Source organism: Adiantum capillus-veneris, chromosome 16 (assembly GCF_014529385.1).
Source record: "Adiantum capillus-veneris isolate H3 chromosome 16, ASM1452938v2, whole genome shotgun sequence".
In the NCBI taxonomy this organism is placed as follows: Eukaryota; Viridiplantae; Streptophyta; class Polypodiopsida; order Polypodiales; family Pteridaceae; genus Adiantum; species Adiantum capillus-veneris.
In genome coordinates, this window is record NC_140946.1 from 136,215,263 (window position 1) to 136,229,803 (window position 14,541).

Sequence of the window (14,541 nt, forward strand, 5' to 3'; positions counted from 1 at the left end):
GGGTTTTTTCACGGTCTACCACTTGTCTAAGCTATGGTCCATTGGAACATGGAGAGAATCAAAGCTCCACCACTTTTCTAAGCTAGGATCCATTGAAACATGGAGAGAAGCAAGCTCCATTGTTTGTCTAAGCTAGGCTCCATTGGAACATGGAGAAAACAAGCTCCACCACTTGCCTATTATTGCATAGAGATTCTGGTTTGAAGGTCCACCACTTGTCCAACCTTGCCTTCATGTATGGAGATAATAAAGAGTGCAATGCTTCTCTAAGCTAGGGACATAAAAGAGTTTCAAGGTCCACTACATATACGATCTATGATGGGTTGTAGCATGGGAGGTTTCATTTTAAGGTTGACCACTTCTCCAGCTCCGCTTGTCCAACCTCAGATCCATTGAAGAATGGAGAATAAAGGTGTACCAACTCTCCAAAATAGGCAAGAAAATCTCTATAAAACCCATGAATTGTTAATATATGCTATGCTGTGGAGTTTTGTTTGAAGGTCCACTCCTTATCCAAGCTACAATCCATTGAAGCATGGAAATAAGTAAGATATATCTATAGTCCAAGATAGGATCCATTGAAACATAGAGAGAATCAAGGTCCACCACTTGTCCAAGCTATGCATGGGTAATTGATATAAGGACCACTACGTTTTCACCTATACTATGCTCTATCATGGATGGTTTCATATACCACCAATTTTCCAACCTATTTAGTAGGTTGTATTATGGGGGTTTGGTTTCAAGGTACTTCACTTGTCTAAGGTGGGTTCCATTGAACCATGGAGAGAAACAATGTCTACCACTTGTCCGAAATATGCTCCTTTAAAACATAAAAGCAAGGTCCACCACTTGTCCAAGCTAATGTTTCTCTCCATTGAAGCATGGAGAGAAACAAGGTCTACCACCTGTCCAAAATATGCTCCATTGAAACATAAAAGCAAGGTCCACCACTTGTCCAAGCTAATATAACAAATGGGTGTTGGTTACAAGGTGTACCACACTTGTCTAAACTAGTCTCCATGCAAGGTCACCACATGTCCAAGCTATATGATCTTGGTTTGAAGGTCTACCACACCTCTTGAAATTAGGATCCATGTAAGGTCCACCTTTTGTCAAGCTATGCCTTTAGTGAGTACTAAAACTAAGTAAATTGCAGTACTTAAATACCTTTCCAAGCTCATTAAGATTTTGGTCTCTAAGGCCACCACCACATGTCTAATCTATGCTCTAATTGATTACTTATGCTAGTTCTCAAAGTCCAAACATAAGCTCCCTTCTAGCAAGGTTAGTTTAAATGTAGGCTCCAACACCTGTCTAAGCTAGGTTCAATTTATGAAGCGTCACCATTTAACCATGCTACGATCTAATGTATCATATCAAGGGGGTATTGATAAAAGGTCCAAAACTTATTGAGTTCAAGCTCTTAAGTAATTAAGTCTTTGTGAGTATTAAATGTTATAGTTTTAGTCTAAAGATCCACCATTCAAAAACTCAAGTAATTTATTATTTACATTCAAACCTTGAATGCTTGAGATACAAAATACAAACTCAATCAATACTATATAAAGCAAAATCTAACATTAAGAGTATCAAATCAGTAACAAGAAACACTAACATGCACAAGAAACTCAAAACATACGTGTGTCCATTTCCAAAAAGTCCTCCATTGACAGAGGATGGTGTTGTTGTTGTTCTTCTTCTCTTTGTGGAGAGCACTCCTCTGTAACAGGCACAATGTCATCTGATTGCGAAGTGGATTGTTGAATTCCAGCCCATTTTTCTATATCTTCATGAGACTTAGCAATGTCTAGCAGCATGGTCTCCATGTTTTTTGCCTCCTCCACACTATCAATTAAGCATATAACTTCTTTTTTCTGTTGTATTCCTTCTTGTGCAACCAAGGAGCCATCACCAAAAACATCAACAAGCTTGTGGTCTTCAAAACAATATGTACGAATGTAGTGCTTGACCAAAGCTCTTTTTTTGGCCTCCAAATATTGTAAATCTGACATATCGTTATCTGCTACTTGAAGAAGAGAACAATCAATTGGCATGGGATGTTCCTCTGATCTTCTTCTCAGGTCTTCAAATGCATTGCCTTGTCCCAAGAAGGCAATAACTGTTAGGAATTGAATTGCTCCTTTGCAAGGAGCTGATGGAAAGTGATGCAATGCACCACAACAATGGTAGCTCAGATTATCTCCCATGGCGTGAAAGGCACATTGCAATTTTGTGAAGTTAGTGAAATCCACAAATGCAAGAAAGACAAATCCAGGATCTGTTGACCCTCCAGCAATAGCCAAGATCCCATCCAAAGCATTGTTAAATGTCTCCTCACTCCACTTCAAATTGCCTCCAACGTTTTTTGTCATATCTAAAACACATAAGCCAATAGGCACTTTATTATTGAAGTGGCGCATCAAGTAGAGATTGCCTTCCATTTGTAGGCTCACCACATAGATTGACCATGGCAAATCTCTAGGCTCAGTTTTCTCCTTTTGAAGGTGAATTGCCCATTGCATGTATTTTATTGCTCCATCTGGAAAAGCCATTTTCTTTGTTCCACGCGTCAAACTAGATTTGATCCATTCCTCGCATAGCATTAAAATTGTTTTATAAACAACATCATTGATGTTATACATTTTGACCACCTCCTCCCAGTCTTTACATGGTGAAGACTCATTCAAATTGTTGAAGCCTTCAAGAAGTGCATCTTGAATCAATTTGTCTTGCTTCAACTGCTTGATTCGATCATACATGTCAGTTGCATCACCATCCTTTGCACTCTTTGACAGTAAAATCTTCTCATCTCTAATCTCTTCTTGAATAGTCTTTACCTCTGATTCCTCAAGGCCACAAAGGTATCTAAATACAGTTGTTGGGGGTTTCTTATTCTCCTCTTCTAGCTTTTCAATGATTTCTATCCAGCAATCATAAACTAAATCAGAGTACGTGACCATGTGTGCCTGTTTAGCAATCCAACTTGCTGCTGCACTCATTCTTGCCAATCGAAAAAAGCCTAAAAAGAAATAGAGAAATAATTAAACTATTGAGCAAGATTTGTTAATTAAACACTATCAAAAAGACAAAGAAAATAACTTACATCCCATCCGGCACGAGATGCATGTCCCTCTGCAATTCCACTTGCTGCCTTTGGTGGTCGTCCTGAGAAGATCCATTGACTCCGTAAATGTCTCAATATTTGGCTGTAAGGTTGCTTGACATACAATGCCTGAGCCTCCTCATTTGCAATGGCAGATATAGCAGTTGCAACAAATGGAGGAGCATTCACAACAATGCGAGCCTTTCTAAATTTATACACGCTAATCAGTCTTTCAAATATCTCTTTGTTGTTTTGTTCATTGTGAAGCAAAACTTTTGCAGCATAGATTGAATGCTGCCCATCAAGAATCCAATAATGATAATCTTTAATTTTTTGCTCCTCTACCTCTTCTACTGCCAAAGGAGTCCCCTTCTTTGATTTTGCATTTCGAACAGGCATCAAATATGCACATGTTGCAGGCTTGGTCGTACTCCGTGAAAATCCAAATAACACACTTTAAGCGTGTTTTTTATCCATAATACGTGCATTATAGTGATCAGGAGCAAGCCAACAATTTTGAATAGGGATATCAAATTCCCTATATTGGAAAGGAAAATAATTTATGTACTTATTCATTCCACCTATATCTTTTTCTTGTCCTTTCATGGCCTGAGCTTCTAAAACATCTGGATCCACAATTCTCATCTTTGACATTGAACCCTCTGTTGATGAGGATGCCAAAGATGCCTTGTCTCTTCTTTGTTTCTAGACATGCGCTCCAATGCATATGCTCCTGGAGATAGTTGAAATTCTAGATTCATTGGAACTAGAATGTCAATGCATTCCACCTCCGAATGACTATCAACTACAGAGACAGATGCTTCCACAACTTGTCCAACATCTTCAAACAAGCTGTCATTCTCCTTTTTGGCAATAAATAGATGCACCTTATGAAATTGTGCACCCTCTATACCATGTATGTCCAAATACCATTTCCTAACATCATTGCAACTATAGTCAACTGAGACAGCAACCCTTGCAACCTGTTTTTTTGGAGCCATCTTTCTTGAAACAAAAAAAACCAAATGTTATTTTAGCATATACTTTTTTGTAATGAATTAAGTTTGTGTGAATACAAGGTCCACCACTTGTTCAAGTTAGATCTAAGCAAGTATACATAGTAATCTTTTAAGCTAGTAAACTAAGGGAAGGGAGAAGTAAGGTCCACCACTTGTCCAAGCTCAGCTCTAGACAACATGGAGAGATTCGAGGTCTACTAATTGTCTAATATAGGCTAACTATATTGAAACATAGAGAGAAGCAAAGGTCCACCACTTATCCAATCTAGGGTCCATGGAAACATGGAGAGAAGGATGCTCCACCATTTGTCCACAATAGGCTCCATTGAAACATGAAGAGAAGCAATATGCACCATGTCTTCGAGATGCTAGGCTCCATTGAAATACCTTAAACCCACGATATTTTGTATATGTGGGGTTTAAATTCAAGTTCCACCACTTGTCCAACCTATTCTCCCTAGTAGCATGAGTGGTTTGGTCTCAAGATTCCCCACTTTTCCACTATATGTCATTATATTAAGAAGATCTCGGTGTTAAGGTCCACCACTTGTCCAACCTATAAGGATATATCTAAAATGGTATTATTTACCACCACTTGGAATGCACATGATAGGTTTTACATAGGGATCTGGTTCCAAGGTCCACCACTTGTCCAAGCTAACTCTATTGAAACATAGAGAGAATCAAAGGTCCACCACTTGTCCAAGCTAGGCTCCATTGAAACATGGAGAGAAGGATGCTCCACCATTTGTCCAAGCTAGGTTCGATTGAAAGATGAAGAGAAGCAAGCTGCACCATGTCTCCAAAATGCTAGGCTCCATTGAAATATCTTAAACCCATGATATTTCGTACATGGGGGGTTTACATTCAAGGTCCACCACTTGTCCAACCTATTATCACTAGTAGCATGAGTGGTTTGGTCTCAATATTCACCACTTTTCCACTCTATGTCATTATATTAAGAAGATCTTGGTGTTAAGGTCCACCACTTGTCCAACCTATAAGGCTATATCTTAAAGGGTATTCTTTCTGACCACTTGGAATGACCATGATAGGTTTTATATGGGGGTTTGGTTCCAAGGTCCACCACTTGTCCAAGATAACTCTATTGAAACATAGAGAGAAGCAAAGGTCCACCACTTGTCCAAGCTAGGGTCCATTGAAACATGGAGAGAAGGATGCTCCACCATTTGTCCAAGATAGGCTCCATTGAAACATGAAGAGAAGCAAGCTGCACCATGTCTCCAAGATGCTAAGATCCATTGAAATACCTTACACCCACGATATTTTGTACATGGGGAGTTTACATTCAAGGTCCACCACTTGTCCAACCTATTATCTCTAGTAGCATGAGTGGTTTGGTCTCAAGATTCACCACTTTTCCACTCTATGTCATTACGTTAAGAAGATCTGTGTGTTAAGGTCGACCACTTGTCCAACCTATAAGGGTATATCTTAAAGGGTATTATTTCTCACCACTTGAAATGTCCATGATATGTTTTACATGGGGGTTTGGTTCCAAGGTCCACCACTTGTCCAAGCTAACTCTATTGAAACATAGAGAGAAACAAAGGTCCACCACTTGTCCAAGCTAGGCTCCATTGAAACATGGAGAGAAGGATGCTCTATCATTTGTCGAAGCTAACTCTATTGAAACATGGGGGGTTTACATTCAAGTTCCACCACTTGTCCAACCTATTAACGCTAGTAGCATGAGTGGTTTGGTCTCAAGATTCACCACTTTTTCACTCTATGTCATTATATTAAGAATATCTGGGTGTTAAGGTCCACCACTTGTCCAACCTATAAGGCTATATCTTAAGGGTTATTCTTTCTCACCACTTGGAGTGACCATGATAGGTTTTACATGGGGTTTGGTTCCAAGGTCCACCACTTGTCCAAGATAACTCTATTGAAACATAGAGAGAAGCAAAGGTCCACCACTTGTCCAAGCTAGGGTCCATTGAAACATGGAGAGAAGGATGCTCCACCATTTGTCCAAGATACGCTCCATTGAAACATGAAGAGAAGCAAGCTACACCATGTCTCCAAGATGCTATCTCCATTGAAATACCTTAAACCCATGATATTTCGTACATGGGGGTTTACATTCAAGGTCCACCACTTGTCCAACCTATTATCTTAGTAGCATGAGTGTTTTGGTCTCAAGATTCACCACTTTTCCACTCTATGTCATTATATTAAGAATATCTGGGTGCTAAGGTCCACCACTTGTCCAACCTATAAGGCTATATCTTAAACTTTATTCTTTCTCACCACTTGGAGTTACCATGATAGGTTTTACATGGGAGTTTGGTTACAAGGCCCACCACTTGTCCAAGCTAACTCTATTGAAACATAGAGAGAAGCAAAGGTCCACCACTTGTCCAAGCTAGGCTCCATTGAAACATGGAGAGAAGGATGCTCCACCATTTGTCAAAGATAGGCTCCATTGAAACATGAAGAAAAGCAAGCTGCACCATGTCTCCAAGATGCTAGGCTCCATTGAAATACCTTAAACCCATGATATTTCGTACATGGGGGGTTTACATTCAAGGTCCACCACTTGTCCAACTATTATCCTTAGTAGCATGAGTGGTTTGGTCTCAAGATTCACCACTTTTCCACTCTATGTCGTTATATTAAGAAGATCTAGGTTTTAAGGTCGACCACTTGTCCAACCTATAAGGCTAGATCTTAAAGGGTATTATTTCTCACCACTTGGAATGACCATGATATGTTTTACATGGGGGTTTGGTTCCAAGGTCCACCACTTGTCCAAGCTAACTCTATGGAAACATAGAGAGAAGCAAAGGTCCACCACTTGTCCAAGCTAGGCTCCATTGAGACATTTAAAGAAGGATGATCCCCCATTGGTGGAAGATAGGCTCCATCGAAACATGAAGAGAAGCAGGCTGCACCATGTCTCCAAGATTGTAGGCTTCATCGAAATACCTTAAACCCAGGATATTTTGTACATGGGGGGTTTACATTCTAGGCCCACCACTTGTCCAAGCTATTATCGCTAGTAGAATGAGTGGTTTTGTCTCAGGATTCACCACTTTTCCACTCTATGTCATTATTAAGAATATGTGGGTGTTAAGGTCCACCACTTGTCCAACCTATAAGTCTATATCTTTAAGGTTATTCTTTCTTACCACTTTGAGTAACCATGATAGGTTTTATATGGGGGTTTGGTTCCAAGCTCCACCACTTGTCCAAGCTAACTCTATTGAAACAGAGAGAGGAGCAAAGGTCCACCACTTGTCCAAGCTAACTCTCTATTGAAACAGAGAGAGGAGCAAAGGTCCACCACTTGTCCAAGCTAAGCTCCATTGAAACATGGAGAGAAGGATGCTCCACCATTTGTCCAAGATAGGCTCCATTGAAACATGACGAGAAGCAAGCTGCACCATGTCTCCAAGATGCTAGGCTCCAGCGCGAAACATTAAACCCACAATATGTCGTAGATGAGGGGTTCACATTCAAGGTCCAACACTTGTCCAAGCTATTATTGGTAGTAGCCTGAGTGGTTTGGTCTCAAGATTCACCACTTTTCCACTCTATGTCATTATATTAAGAATATGTGGGTGTTAAGGTCCACCACTTGTCCAACCTATAAGGCTACATCTTAAAGGTTATTCTTTCGTACCACTTGGAGTGACCATGATAGGTTTTACATGGGGGTTTGGTTCCAAGGTCCACCACTTGTCCAAGCTAACTGTATTGAATCATAGAGAGAAGAAAAGGTCCACCACTTGTCCAAGCTAGGCTCCATTGAAACATGGAGAGAAGGATGCTCCACCATTTGTCGAAGCTAACTCTATTGAAACATGGGGGGTTTACGTTAGTGGTCCACCACTTTTCAAAGCTATTACCGCTAGTAGCATGAGTGGTTTTGTTTTAAGATTCACCACTTTTTCACTCTATGTCATTATGTTAAGAATATTTGGGTGTTAAGGTCCACCACTTGTCCAACCTATAAGACTATATCTTAAAGATTATTCTTTCTCAGCACTTGGAGTGAACATGATAGGTTTTACATTGGGGTTTGGTTCCAAGGTCCACCACTTGTCCAAGCTAACTCTATTGAAACATAGAGAGAAGCAAAGGTCCACCACTTGTCCAAGCTAGGGTCCATTGAAACATGGAGAGAAGGATGCTCCACCATTTGTCCAAGATAGGCTCCATTAAAACATGAAGAGAAGCAAGGTGCAGCATGTCTCCAAGATGCTAGGGTTCAATTAAATACCTTAAACCCACCATATTTCGTAGATGGGGGGTTTACATTCAAGGTCCACCACTTGTCCAACCTATAAGTCTATATCTTAAAGGTTATTCTTTCTTACCACTTGGAGTGACCATGATAGGTTTTATATGGGGGTTTGGTTCCAAGCTCCACCACTTGTCCAAGCTAACTCTATTGAAATAGAGAGAGAAGAAAAGGTCCACCACTTGTCCAAGCTAGGCTCGATTGAAACATGGAGAGAAGGATGCTCCACCATTTGTCCAAGATAGGCTCCATTGAAACATGACAAGAAGCAAGCTGCACCATGTCTCCAAGATGCTAGGCTCCATCGAAAAACATTAAACCCATGATATGTCGTAGATGAGGGGTTTACATTCAAGGTCCAACACTTGTCCAAGCTATTATTGGTAGTAGCCTGAGTGGTTTGGTCTCAAGATTCACCACTTTTCCACTCTATGTCATTATATTAAGAATATGTGGGTGTTAAGGTCCAGCACTTGTACAACCTATAAGGCTACATCTTAAAGGTTATTCTTTCTTACCACTTGGAGTGACCATGATAGGTTTTACATGGGGGTTTGGTTTCAAGTTCCACCACTTGTAGAAGCTAACTCTATTGAATTATAGAGAGAAGCAAAGGTCCACCACTTGTCTAAGATAGGCTACATCGACACATGGAGAGAAGGATGCTCCATCATTTCTCGAACCTAACTCTATTGAAACATGGGGGGTTTACGTTCAAGGTCCACCACTTTTCCAAGCTATTACCGCTAGTAGCATGAGTGGTTTTGTCTCAAGATTCACCACTTTATCACTCTATGTCATCATATTAAGGATATCTCGGTGTTAAGGTCCACCACTTGTCCAACCTATAAGGCTATATCTTAAAGGTAATTCTTTCTCACGACTTGGAGTGACCATGATAGGTTTTACATTGGGGTTTGGTTCCAAGGTCCACCACTTGTCCAAGCTAACTCTATTGAAACATAGAGAGAAGCAAAGGTCCACCACTTGTGCAAGCTAGGGTCCATTGAAACATGGAGAGAAGGATGCTCCAACATTTGTCCAAGATAGGCTCCATTGAAACATGAAGAGAAGCAAGGTGCACCATGTCTCCATAATGCTAGGCTCCATCTAAATACCTTAAACCCACGATATTTCGTAGATGGGGGGTTTACATTCAAGGTCCACCACTTTTCCAACCTATTATCGCTAGTAGCATGAGTAGTTTGCTCTCAAGATTCACCACTTTTCCACTCTATGCCATTATATTAAGAATATCAAGGTGTTAAGGTCCACCACTTGTCCAACCTATAAGGATATATCATTAAGGTTATTCTTTCTTACCACTTGGAGTGAACATGATAGGTTTTACTCGGGGGTTTGGTTCCAAGGTCCACCACTTGTCCAAGCTAACTCTATTGAAACCTAGAGAGAAAGAAAGGTCCACTACTTTTCCAAGCTAGGCTCCATTGAAAGATGGAGAGAACGATGCTCCACCATTTGTCGAAGCTAAGTCTATTGAAACATGGGGGGTTTACGTTCAAGTTCCACCACTTGTCCAAGCTATTATCGCTAGTAGCATGAGTGGTTTTGTCTCAAGATTGACCACTTTTCCACTCTATGTCATTATATTAAGAATATCTGGGTGTTAAGGTCCACCACTTGTCCAACCTATAAGGCTATATTTTAAGGTTATTCTTTCTCACCACTTGGAGTGACCATGATAGGTTTTACATGGGGTTTGAGTTCCAAGGTCCACCACTTGTCCAAGCTAACTCTATTGAATCATAGAGAGAAGCAAAGGTCCACCACTTGTCCAAGCTAGGGTCCATTGAAACATGGAGAGAAGGATGCTCCACCATTTGTCCAAGATAGGCTCCATCAAAAAATGAAGAGAAGCAAGCTGCACCATGTCTCCAAGATGCTAGATTCATCGAAATACCTTAAACCCAGGATATTTGTACATGGGGGTTTACATTCAAGGGCGATACTTGTCCAAGCTATTATCGCTAGTAGCATGAGTGGCTTTGTCTCAAGATTCACCACTTTTCCACTCTATGTCATTATATATAAGAATATGTGGGTGTTAAGGTCCACCACTTGTCCAACCTATAAGTCTATATCTTAAAGGTTATTCTTTCTTACCACTTGAGTAACCATGATAGGTTTTACATGGGGGTTTGGTTCCAAGCTCCACCACTTGTCCAAGCTAACTATATTGAAATAGAGAGAGAAGCAAAGGTCCACCACTTGTCCAAGCTAAGCTCCATTGAAACATGGAGAGAAGGATGCTCCACCATTTGTCCAAGATAGGCTCCATTGAAACATGACGAGAAGCAAGCTGCACCATGTCTCCAAGATGCTAGCTCCATCGAAAAACATTAAACTCACGATATGTCGTAGATGAGGGTTTTACATTCAAGGTAACACTTGTCCAAGCTATTATTGGTAGTAGCCTGAGTGGTTTGGTCTCAAGATTCACCACTTTTCCACTCTATGTCATTATATTAAGATATGTGGGTGTTAAGGTCCACCACTTGTCCAACCTATAAGACTACCTCTTAAAGGTTATTCTTTTCTTACCACTTGGAGTGACCATGATAGGTTTCACATGGGGGTTTGGTTTCAAGGTCCACCACTTGTCCAAGCTAACTTTATTGAAACATAGAGAGAAACAAAGGTCCACCACTTGTCCAAGCTAGGCTCCATTCAAACATCGAGAGAAGGATGGTCCACCGTTTGTTCAAGATAGGCTCCATTGAAACATGACGAGAAGCAAGCTGCACCATGTCTCCAAGATGCTAGGCTCCATCGACATACATTAAACCCACGATATTTCGGAGATGAGGGGTTTACATTCAAGGTCCACCACTTGTCCAAGCTATTATTGCTAGTAGCGTGAGTGGTTTGGTCTCAAGATTCACCACTTTTATTAAGAATATGTGGGTGCTAAGGTCCACCACTTGTCCAACCTATAAGGCTACATCTTAAAGGTTATTCTTTCTTACCACTTGAAGTGACCATGATAGGTTTTACATGGGGGTTTGGTTCCAAGGTCCACCACTTGTCCAAGCTAACTCTATTGAAACATAGAGAGAAACAAAGTTCCATCACTTGTCCAAGCTAGGCTCCATTGAAACATGGAGAGAAGGATGCTCCACGATTTGTCCAAGATAGGCTCCATTGAAACATGACGAGAAGCAACTGCACCATGTCTCCAAGATGCTACGCTCCATCGAAATACATGAAACCCACGATATTTCGTAGATGAGGGGTTTACATTCAAGGTCCACCACTTGACTAAGCTATTATTGCTAGTAGCCTGAGTGGTTTGGTCTCAAGATTCACCACTTTAATTAAGAATATGTGGGTGTTAAGGGCCACCACTTGTCCAACCTATAAGGCTACATCTTAAAGGTTATTCTTTCTTGCAACTTGGAGTGACCATGATAGGTTTTACATGGGGGTTTGGTTCCAAGTTCCACCACTTGTCCAAGCTAACTCTATTGAAACATAGAGAGAAACACAGGTCCACCAATTGTCCAAGCTAGGGTCCATTGAAACATGGAGAAAAGGATGCTCCACCATTTGTCCAAGATAGGCTCCATTGAAACATGACGAGAAGCAAGCTACACCATGTCTCCAAGATGCTACGCTCCATCGACATACATTAAACCCACGATATTTCGTAGATGAGGGGTTTACATTCAAGGTCCACCACTTGTCTAAGCTATTATTGCTAGTAGCCTGAGTGGTTTGGTCTCAAGATTCACCACTTTAATTAAGAATATGTGGGTGTTAAGGGCCACCACTTGTCCAACCTATAAGGCTACATCTTAAAGGTTATTCTTTCTTCCCACTTGGAGTGACCATGATAGGTTTTACATGGGGGTTTGGTTCCAAGTTCCACACTTGTCCAAGCTAACTCTATTGAAACATAGAGAGAAACAAAGGTCACCACCTTGTCCAAGCTAGCTCCATTGAAACATGGAGAGAACGATGCTCCACCATTTGTCGAAGCTAAGTCTATTGAAACATGGGGGGTTTACGTTCAAGGTCCACCACTTGTCCAAGCTATTATCGCTAGTAGCATGAGTGGTTTTGTTTTAAGATTCACCACTTTTTCACTCTATGTCATTATATTAAGAATATTTGGGTATTAAGGTCCACCTCTTGTCCAACCTATAAGGCTATATCTTAAAGGTTATTCTTTCTCACCACTTGGAGTGACCATGATAGGTTTTACATGGGGGTTTGGTTCCAAGTTCCACCACTTGTCCAAGCTATTATCGCTAGTAGCATGAGTGGTTTTGTCTCAAGATTCACCACTTTTTCACTCTATGTCATTATATTAAGAATATGTGGGTGTTAAGGTCCACCACTTGTCCAACCTATAAGTCTATATCTTAAAGGTTATTCTTTATTACCACTTGGAGTGACCATGATAGGTTTTACATGGGGATTTGGTTCCAAGGTCCACCACTTGTCCAAGCTAACTCTATTGAAACAGAGAGAGAAGAAAAGGTCCACCACTTGTCCAAGCTAGGGTCCATTGAAACATGGAGAGAAGGATGCTCCACCATTTGTCCAAGATAGGCTCTATTGAAACATGACGAGAAGCAAGCTGCACCATGTCTCCAAGATGCTAGGCTCCATCGAAAAACATTAAACCCACAATATGTCGTAGATGAGGGGTTTACATTCAAGGTCCAACACTTGTCGAAGCTATTATTGGTAGTAGCCTGAGTGGTTTGGTCTCAAGATTCACCACTTTTCCACTCTATGCCATTATATTAAGAATATCTGGGTGTTAAGGTCCACCACTTGTCCAAACTATAAGGATATATCATTAAGGTTATTCTTCTCACCACTTGGAGTGACCATGATAGTTTTACATGGTGGTTGGTTTCAAGGGCCACCACTTGTCCAGCTTACTCTATTGAAACATAAAGAGAAACAATCGTCACACCGCTTGTCCAAGCTAGGCTCCATTGAAACATGGATGAGAACGATGCTCCACCATTTGTGGAAGAAGCTAAGTCTATTGAAACATGGGGGGTTTACATTCAAGGTCCACCACTTGCCAAGCTATTATCCCTAGTAGCATGGGTGGTTTTGTCTCAAGATTCACCACTTTTTTCACTCTATGTCATTATATTAAGAATATTTGGGTGTTAAGGTCCACCACTTGTCCAACCTATAAGGCTATATCTTAAAGGTTATTCTTTCTCACCACTTGGAGTGACCATGATAGGTCTTACATGGGGTTTGGTTCCAAGGTCCACCACTTGAATCATAGAGAGAAGCAAAGGTCGACCACTTGTCCAAGCTAGGCTCCATTGAAACATGAGAGAGAAGGATGCTCCACCATTTGTCCAAGATAGGCTCCATTGAAACATAAAGAGAAGCAAGTTGCACCATGTCTCCAAGATGCTAGGCTCCATCAAAATACCTTAAACCCACGATATTTCGTAGATGGGGGATTACTTTCAAGGTCCACCACTTGTCCAAGCTATTATCGCTAGTTGCATGGTTTGGTCTCAAGATTCACAGTTTTCCACTCTATGTATTACATTAAGAATATCTTGGTGTTAAGGTCCACCACTTGTCCAACCTATAAGGCTATATCTTTAAATGATATTTTTTTCACCACTTGGAATGTGCATGATATGTTTTAACATGGGGTTTTGCTCCAAGGTCCACCACTTGTCCAAGCTAGATCTATTACATATATATTATAAATACAATATTCAACTAGATTCCCTACCTATCATGTCTAGTAGCATGGATGCTGTAGCTTTAAGGTTACCACTTGTCCAACCTATACTTCTTATGTAAGAGAGATCTCGATATAAATTCAAAACCTTCCCGCCTAATTTTAAAATTCAAAATCTGATTGCCTAAATTTAAAATATCCCTCCCAAATTTTAAATATCCCGCCTAAATTTTAAAATATCCGCCCAAAATTTTAAAATTCAAACTTTTTTATAAAAATTTAAATTTTACCACTTAAATTTAAAATATTCCACGCGAAATGATTTTAAATTCAAGTTTACACAAAAAGATATCATTATACCACCTAAATTCAAATATGCAAACCTCCAAATCATTATATTGTACATAAATCAAACAAAATTCAAATAACAAGCCTCTAAACTGATATT